Below are 9,186 nucleotides of genomic sequence, written 5' to 3'. Positions count from 1 at the left end.
TCAGCTTCATGGGGCTATTTGGAGGCACTTACTTCATTCAGTCCAAATGTGCCTATTCCTAGTCAACTGTTGAGGTGGAAGTAGTTAAGAACATAAGTTCTGAATTTTTTTAGCAGAAACAGGCTGTGATCATCACTGATTGGCTAGTGTCCATGTGTCACTAAGAAACCTATTCCTAGTCCCAAATTGCAGAAGGGTTTTGCAGTTTTTATTAAGTCCCTTTGTTAAAACTTGATGGAAGACACAGGTGTATATATGAAATTAAAAAAAGAAAGATAGAGATGGACAGCCTTCCTAAAGCGTAAAAACATAAGAGGAGCCCTACTGCATAAGGCCAAAGGCCCATCCAGTCCAGCTTCCCATATGGCCACCAGATGCCCCAGTGGCCACCAGATGCCCCAGAGAGCACACAAGACCACAAGAGATCTGCATCCTAGTGCTCTCCCTTGCATCTGGCATTCTGGTAGCCCACTTCTAAAATCAGGAGCGTGCACATACCCATCATGGCTTGTAACCTATGATGGACTTTTCCTCCAGAAATCTGCTCAGTCCTCTTTTAAAGGCATCCGGGCCAGATGCCATCACCACATCCTGTGACAAGGAGTTCCACAGACTAATTACACACTGGGTAAAGAAATATTTTCTTTTGTCCTGACTAGCCCAACACACAATTTTAGTGGATGTCACCTAGTTCTGATGTTAGTGTGTGTGAGAGAGAGAAAAGAACATCCCTCTATCCATTCTGTCAATTCCCTGCATAATTCTGTACATCTCAATCATGTTCCCCCCCCTTAGGTACCTTTTTCCTAGAGTGAAGAGCCTTTCCTCATGAGGGTGGTCCCCCAGCCTAGCAATCATTTTGGTCACTCTTTTCTGCACCTTTTCCATTTCCATTATATCTTATTATGAGATATGTCATCCAAAACTGGACACAACTCTCCAGATTTGGCCTTACCATCAGTTTGTATAGTGGCATCATAACATTGACCCTTTTATTCTCAATCCCCTTTTTAATGATCCCAAGCATGGAATTGGCCTTCACTGCTGCCGCACATTGGGTTGACACTTTCATCGAGTTGTCCACCAGCACCCCAAGACCTGGTTAACATTAGTGACAAGTGGAGGTGCTAATTGTTGTGAACCAATTTCTGCTATAAACATACATTATGAAGTGAAGGCGGTGAGTGTTTCCAAAGCAGACCATGGTTTTCAGAGGGTCCGCATGTATGCCACCTTTTTAATGTTACACCGCGAACTTATCCAACTTTCCAGCACTGATGCAGCTGCAAAGCAGCCTCAAGGCAAGATAACAAATGCACATGCCCAATCTCGTCTGATCTCAGAAGCTAAGCAGGGTCAGGCCTGGTTAGTACTTGGATGGGAGACCGCCTGGGAATACCAGGCGCTGTAGGCTTATACCATAGTCTTTCGAGACTGAAGGTTTCCAACCCTTACCTTGAGGAGGCCTCTATGACAGCTTCCCCACTGTGCAGGATGCAGCATGCACCCTGTTGACATGGCTGCATCAGCACTGGGAAGTTGGAGAGGATTGGGCCCTTAGCATTTGAGCTGCTAATTAGAGTTGCGTCTCCAAAAAGCCATACCAGCTGCCTTACCACCGATTCCCCAAAAACTGGTCTTTTGTGTGTCACTGCCAAAGCAACACTGGCAAAGCAGAAAGGAGGGAATGAAATTTACCGCAGGTATGATGGTACTTTGAGATTTGGGGGGGGGGGAGAATACCGAAGGCTGATTGCCCCCCCCCCCCAATTCACTCTTTAGGGTGTGGGTTTGAGGCTCAGGGATGGGTAATGGTGGCTAACAATAATTTTCTTGATGGAAGGAGTGGTTTAAAAAATGTTTTTGATAAAATGTGTTTGGAGTGGTGGAAATGTTCTTTTGTAATTAAAATGCCTAAAAACTTAAAGGAAATGGCACTTCTTGTGCAACCGTGAGTGTCTGTTTTTGGCTTAGAAGGCATCTTTAAAGAAAGGGAAGTTGCAAGAGCTGGAGAAATGTGGAAGTGAATGGTGGACGGTCTTAACTGGTTATTATTATTATTCAGTGCTTCTTACCCTTTTCGTTGTCATGTGATGTTCACAAACATTCTAACGGAATGGACCATGTTAGCACTCTGACGCCATTAGTTACAGGTTTTTTTGGACCAATCGACTGCATTCTGGAGTATATAAGGAAAAGCGGACTGATGTGGCTGGCAGATTTTGTGCTCTGCAGACAGTCTGCGGACATCTCGTTGCATGTAAATGCAGTGTGAACCAACATCATGGAATGAGCTTTGGCGCATTGCAGACCTATGTTCTATGCTCGAATATGGTGGCCCCTGTAGCTGTGGGCTGGTGAGTGTGGAATCTTGTGTGACAAAGTGCAGGCATTTTGTAGTGCCCAGGGACAAGAAGCTGAGATGGGGGGAAGGAAGGAGATGGGGGCAAAGGAGGAAGAAAATGGGGTGGGGGAGGCTCTTTTATTATTTTATATTATTTTTATAATGTATTATAAACATTTTACCTTGCCTGTAAATTGCCTTGTGAACTTTTTTTGTTCAAAAGCAGTTTATAAATACTGTTCTTTGAATAGTATCTGTTTGCTAGTATCTGTATTTTTTTTATAGTATCTGTTTGCCATTGTTGAGAACTGTCATGGTTTGAATATTGGAGTTAGAACAGACAGCTCTCGGATCTGGATTCAGATCCTTCCTCACCGCATGACTCTAAGCTTTTCAGACTAGCCTACCTCCCTGATCTCTGTCTTGAAAGGAGCCTGTAAATTTCAGGTCACTACTGGAGGCCGGGCCGAGTTATGTTATAGCCAGAGATGTGCTTTTTTGGTTTTATTTTTTTGCAGATTTCATTTTATGACAAAAATGAGAAGTGTGGAGAGAGTAGTGTTATGTATTTTTATTCCGAGGGTGCATTTTAATATAAATAATAAATTATAATTGCTTTAAAAGTGCACTAGGTAGGTGATAGAGGTGGTATAGTGTCAGCAGATGCACCCCAAGCATGGAGAGAGAATGGTTTTATTTTTTCACAGATTTTCAGTTTTTTTAAACGCAAAAAGAAGTGCAGAAAGCAGTGTTATGTGTTTTTATTTCACTATCCCAAAAAAAATCCTCTAGTTATAGTTTTTATATTGCTAGAAGAAGGGGAGTGGGGGCTGATTCAACCATGTTTTGTGTCCTTTATATAGTTCATTGTGCCTACAGAGACGGTTTCACCACTGCAAGTTTAGTCCTGCCTCCATCTAAACCTCCTCAGTGTCAGCTTTGGATTTTACAGAGCCTACAACCTGTTCACATGCTTTCTCCCTCCTCTCTTGCTTACCTTTGAGTGGCATGGAGATTGCGGTAGGAGTTGAAAGCTGCCTGTTTGACTCCACAGGACTTTGGGGCTGTTCCTAATACTGTAAAGCAGGGGTGCCCAAACCCCGGCCTTGGGGCCACATGTGGCCCTCAAGGCCTCTCAATGTGGCCCTCAGGGAGACCCCAGTCTCCAATGAGCCTCTGGCCCTCCAGAGATTTGTTGGAGCCCGCACTGGCCCGATGCAACTGCTCTCAGCATGAGGGCGACTGTTTGACCTCTTGTGTGAGCTGTGGGATGAGAGCTTCCTCCACTGTTTGCTGTTTCACATCTATGATACAGGAGCAGCAGCAAAGGAAAGGCCTGCCTTGCTTTGTGCAGGGCCTTTTATAGGCCTTGAGCTATTGCAAGGCCTTCATTCATTCATATAAGTTCATCTTTAATATATTCATTTATGTATACTTATGTAAATGTATTCAAATTTTAAATGTAAATTAATTCTTTTTTCCCCGGCCCCTGACACAGTGTCAGAGAGATGATGTGGCCCTTCTGCCAAAAACTTTGGACACCCCTGCTGTAAAGTCATTGTCCCACTTTTGGGTTTTTTGACCTTGCCAGGTTGCTGCTAGGATAAAAGGGGCAGGAAACTATGCACCCTACTCAAATCATTTTTTAAATTTCTTTTTTGCAGATTTCATTCTTCCCAAGGAGGAAAAAGGCAGAAAGTAGAGTTATTGTGTTTTTATTCCAAGGGTGCATTTTTATAAATTATGATTATAAATTATAATTATATTTGCTTTAAAACGGCTTAAAAGTTATAAATTATAATTACTTTAAAAGTGTACTAGGTAGGTGATGTAAGTGTATAGTGTCAGCAGATGCACCCCATGCGCTCCAACCAGTTCAGCCCAATTTATTTTTTGCAGATTTTTTTCCTTTTTTTGGGGGGGGGGGGGTTTGTGTGTTTGTTTACAAAGATGAAAAGTGCAGAAAGTGGAGTATATGTGTTTTTATTTCGTTATCATTGAAAAATCACACCTCTAGCAAAAAGATAAAGTACATCTAGCGGTGGAATAAAATACAAGAAGAGCTAAACAGCAGAACACACCTGAAAACGATTAGGGGATGGTGGTGGGGTGTCTTTATGCATTTATTTAGGGCAGTATTCTCCAATCTTGGAGTCGTGACCCCAGTGGGGTTGCAAAGCCTCAGTTGTGGGGTCATGGCAACTTAACAAGAACAAAATGGGTTGAAGACCACTGGACTAAAGCACCACCAGGTAAAGAAGGAGGCATCTGGTATATCCATTCAGGTACCAGGAGTCCTGTTCAAGTTCTTAGCAATTGTGCTAAAATAGCTTTCACTAGTGGTAGGCTTCAAGGTAACTTTTTCTGCAGTTTCTAACAAGAATATTTTGCTACAGTGAACAATGTTGGGAGGGCATAAGGGAGAGGGGAATGAGTGGTGAGAGAGTCTTGGGAGGGGGTGGGATCCATGGTGGGTCCCCAGTCTCACACTTTATTGGGGGTGTGGCATGAAAAAAGGTTGCGGCCGTACTTGGATCGTGCAGACCTGGCCACGGTGATCCATGCCACGGTGACATTGAGGTTAGATTATTGTAACGCGCTTTATGTGGGGCTGCTCCTGAAGACGGTTCGGAAACTGCAATTAGTGCAGAATGCGGCGGCCCATGTGGTCACTGGAGATAGGCGGTTTGACTCTGTCGGCCCGCTTCTCCAGGGGCTACATTGGCTACCCATTCGTTTCTGGGCCCAATTCAAGGTGCTGGTTTTGACTTTTAAAGCCCTGTACTGCTCTGGGCCAGGGTATCTTAGAGATTGCCTGCTTCCGTACAATCTGGCTCGTCCTCTTAGGTCATCAGAGAAGGCCTTTTTACAAGTGCCGCCGCCTAAGGAGGGACGTGGGGCGGCGGCAAGAAATAGGGCCTTCTCTGTAGTGGCACCAACATTATGGAATTCCCTTCCCCTTCTTGAGAATGGCTCCCTCTCTTGAGACTTTTCGGCGAGGCCTGAAGGCCCTTCTATTTAAACAAGCCTTCTGAGTTCATGGCCTTTTTAACATCTTTTCTACATCTTTTAGTATGTTTTTATAGGCCTGATTCCTTTATGACCTGCTGCTTTATGCTCTTTTTACCTGACTTTTCATCTGATTACTGTTTTTTTATGATGTCTGTCAGTGTGTTAATATGTTTTTATGTGTTTTAACCTTTTGTAAGCCGCCTTGGGTCCCTTTGGCGAGAAGGGCGGGGTATAAATAAAGTTGTTGTTGTTGTTGTTGTTATTGTTATTATTATTATTGTTATTGTTATTTATTATTGCTACTAATTTAGAGGATTTACACCTCTCCTTTTCACTGAATGGTGCTCAGGGCAGCTTGTAATAAATGGGGGGGGGAAATGCACACACAACGGTGACTGAGCATGAATTGTGTCTCTGGCAATGGGCAATTTGCAGGGAGGCAGAGGCCAGGCTGAACTTCCCTTTTCCATGATGTTCTTCCTGGGCAATGGGTATGCCATCTCCCTGTGGTTCTTAACTCTCTGGGTGACAGTATACTCTAGAGGGGTTTCCCCTTTCTGGGGAAAAAGGGGGGTGTCCACTGACATATATGAGCCCTAGGATGAGACACTGAGGGCCCAATCCTATCCAACTTTCTAGGGCTGGTGTAGCCGAGCCAATGGGTCATGCACTGCATCCTGTCATGGGGAGGCAGTCACAGAGGTCTCCCCAAGGTATGGGAACATTTGTTCCCTTACCTCGGGGCTGCATTACGGCTACACCAGTGCTGGAAAGTTGGATAGGATTGGACCCTGAGTCTCTTACAGAAGTGTATAAAATCAGCCTCCACCCTCTAGCCTTGAAGTGCAGGGACATGAAGCAGAAACTGATGGCTGGATGGCATGCAAGGAAAGCTTCATTTGCTTCAGAGTGCTCCTGGCCATGGAGGGTCAGCCCTCTTCTGCAAGGCCCATGAGAGGGGGGTAAAGGGGGATAATTTGTACCTGGTCCTAGGGTCAAAAAGAGGGCCCATGACCCAAAGCAGGGAGACCAGAAATTTCCTGGGATTTTACAGTGGCCCCTTTCCAAAGGGGGGCGGGGCAAAACAGGGTGGGAGGAGGATGACTACAGCTGGAGCAGTGGCATAGCTAGAGGGGGGTGCAAAGCACTATGTTTTGCAGGCACCTGAACGTGCCCTGCAAGTACCCCCTTCCCCTCCCTTTTGGGGCCGTGCCGGGCAGTGGGAGCAAATGGTTCGGAAGGGGAGAAAAGGGCCCCCACCACCCGGATGGCCCCGAGGGGAGAGGAAGGTGCTGCTTAGACAGCGCGTTGAGGTACCTGCAAAACTTATTGCTTCGACCCCCCTCTAGCTACGCCACTGCTCCAGCTGTAGTCATCCTCCTCCCACCCTGTTTTGCCCCCCCCCACCACTTTGGGAAGGGGCCCCAAAGAAACTGTCCAGGTTCTGCCCCTGTGCCCAGTCAGCAGCAGCAAGCGCTGCGCAGGAGGGGGAGCCCAAATTCGCCTGGGAGGAGGAAAGAAGCCGCTCCCCCGCCCAGGGGAGGGGAGGGGACGGAGGAAGCGGCAAGAACAGCCCCAGGGTTATGAAAGAGAAAGCGAGCGAGCGGAGTTGATGGCTGCTGCCGCCCGGACTCCGGCCTGATGGCTGTCCTGCCTCCACGGAGACAGTGAACTGGGAAAGGTATTGAGTGGCGGGAGGGAGAGCGAGCAGGGCGAGAGGGTGGGCAGCAGCTGGACCGTCCCGTCTTGCGCCCGAGCCCTGCCACTCAACCCACACCTGCATCCCCCCCCCCTTGCGAAGTGAAGTCATCCCACCCGAGCGCAGGGCCCTGTTTCCAACCATGGACAGCTGCTGGGAACTCACAAGCGATAGGGCGTGATGGAGATGGAGAGAGTCGAGTTTCCTTGACTCCCCCCCCCCCCCCACGTCCAGTGGCAGCTGCAGACCCTCCCCAAGAGCACAGCAATCTCTGGTTGTGCTACTCCAGCCCCCCCCCCCATTGCTTTGACAGGGCTTGAAGTTTCCTTGACGCCCCCCCCCCATCCACTAACTGTAGGGTCCAGTGGCAGCTGCAGCCCCTCCCCAAGAGGGTGTATCTCTGGTTATATCCACTGACTCCAGCCCCCCCCCCCATTGCTTTGACAGAGCTTGATGGATCAGGAGAGAGAGTCAAATTTCCTTGACTTCCCCCCCCCCAACCACTGACTGTAGGGTCCAGTGGCAGCTGCAGCCCCTCCCCAAGAGGGTGTATCTCTGGTTATATCCACTGACTCCAGCCCCCCCCCCATTGCTTTGACAGAGCTTGATGGATCAGGAGAGAGAGTCAAATTTCCTTGACTTCCCCCCCCCCCAACCACTGACTGTAGGTTCCAGTGCCCCTCCCCAAGACAGTGCGCCTCTGGTTGTGCCCACGGACTCCAGCCCCTCCTCATTGCTTTGCCTCTGCCCTCCCCTCTCTGACTCAGCCCCGGGTCCAAATTGGCTTGGCTTGTCACTTCCCATTGAGAGACTCCATTTCCCAGTGTGCAACATATAGTACTTCTGATGATGAAATCAATCCCAGGACCCTATGTGGCAGTGGTGCCCAAACCTTTTAACACCAGGACCAACTTCTTAAAACGACACTCTGTTGAGACCCACCTAGCTTTACTAAACTTAAAAAAAGGAGATCTAGAAAGAAATATTTTATTTATTTATGAGTAATGATACCAGAAAGACCCACAAACATTAATCTCCCTGTAAGCTCCCTACAAGCTTGCAATCTGCAGGAGCTCAGCTCCTCACAGGGTAGTTAGCAGCTACAATATTCCACAGACTAACTACATGCTGAGTACAGAAATATTTTCTTCTGGTTTTGGGTTCCTGCTTAAACCCTACCAGCAATATACAAAGTGTATACGCAGTGGTTTTTTAAATATATAGGTGATTTTCAAACTTTCAGGGAACTCTTTTGTGTGCCCACAGGAGTCTTGCACTCTGCAAAGGATTCTGGGTTGCGTTCTAGTAGGGTCCACATTCGGGGACATTGATAAGGTCTGTTGAGTCTTACAGTTATGGCTTGTCGACCGTCAATTTATCTCTGCCATTCCCAACAGCACCGCTGTTCAGACTGGGCTGTGTGAATGTCAGAGTGCTGCTGGAGAGTAGGAAAGCCTCAGAAAGGCACTTGGCTCTGACTAGCTAACGCAGGAGAAATCAGCAAAAGAGCAAGAACAGCCCAGAACCAGTCCACAGAGCCATCTAGCCAGGCACCCAGCTTCCCACTATTTTATTTTTTTCACATTTTTAAACCATTCCTCCAAGGAGCTCGGGGTGGTGTTCATGGTTACTTCCCTTCTTTTGTCCTCCCAACAACCCTGTTAGGTAGGCAAGGCTGAGAGGGTGTGTGACTGGCCCAAAGTTGCCTTTGAAGCTTTGTGGCTGAGCAGGAATTTGAACCTGGTTCAATGTCCAACTCCAGAACCACTGCCCAATCCTGGGAATGTAGGAAGCCAGGATCTGAGTCCGACCATTTGTTTCTTTGTCTCTGCTGTTGCTGTTCGGATTTGGGTATGGTTATCTTGAATGGCTTTAATTCTTTAAATTAAAGCATTTAATGTCTTGGGCAAAGTAGTACTTTTCCCTGCCTGTTCTGAATCTCCTGCCAGCCAATTGCATTGGATGACCCCAAATTCTAGTAGTGAGGGAGAAAGAGAAATGGTCTCCCTTCCTCCACCTCAGGCATCCTTTTATAAGTCTCTGTCACCTTCCCATCACCTTTTTGCTAAACTAACCCCCACCCACTGTGTTAGCCTTTTCTCATAGAGAAACTGCTGCAGCCCCTTGATCA

The 9,186-nt window shown here is 47.1% G+C and overlaps 1 protein-coding gene across 3 annotated transcripts in view; it reads left to right on the top strand.

The window, feature by feature from the left end:
• The first annotated feature begins 640 nt into the window (after positions 1-640).
• Positions 641-9,186, top strand: part of LOC136651655 (receptor-interacting serine/threonine-protein kinase 3-like) — a 29,306-nt gene continuing 20,760 nt past the window's right edge. For 2 of the 3 annotated variants that reach the window (XM_066628255.1, XM_066628253.1), the window contains exon 1: positions 6,940-7,037. The gene's annotated coding sequence lies outside the window, so the exon portion shown is untranslated. Of the gene's footprint in view, positions 2,358-6,939; positions 7,038-9,186 lie in introns of those variants that run through there. The other variant, XM_066628254.1, reaches the window with a different exon arrangement.

Source organism: Tiliqua scincoides, chromosome 5 (genome assembly GCF_035046505.1).
Source record: "Tiliqua scincoides isolate rTilSci1 chromosome 5, rTilSci1.hap2, whole genome shotgun sequence".
Lineage (NCBI taxonomy): Eukaryota > Metazoa > Chordata > Lepidosauria > Squamata > Scincidae > Tiliqua > Tiliqua scincoides.
Note: the sequence above shows the minus strand (reverse complement) of the source record. Positions and strands in the feature narration are given on the sequence as shown.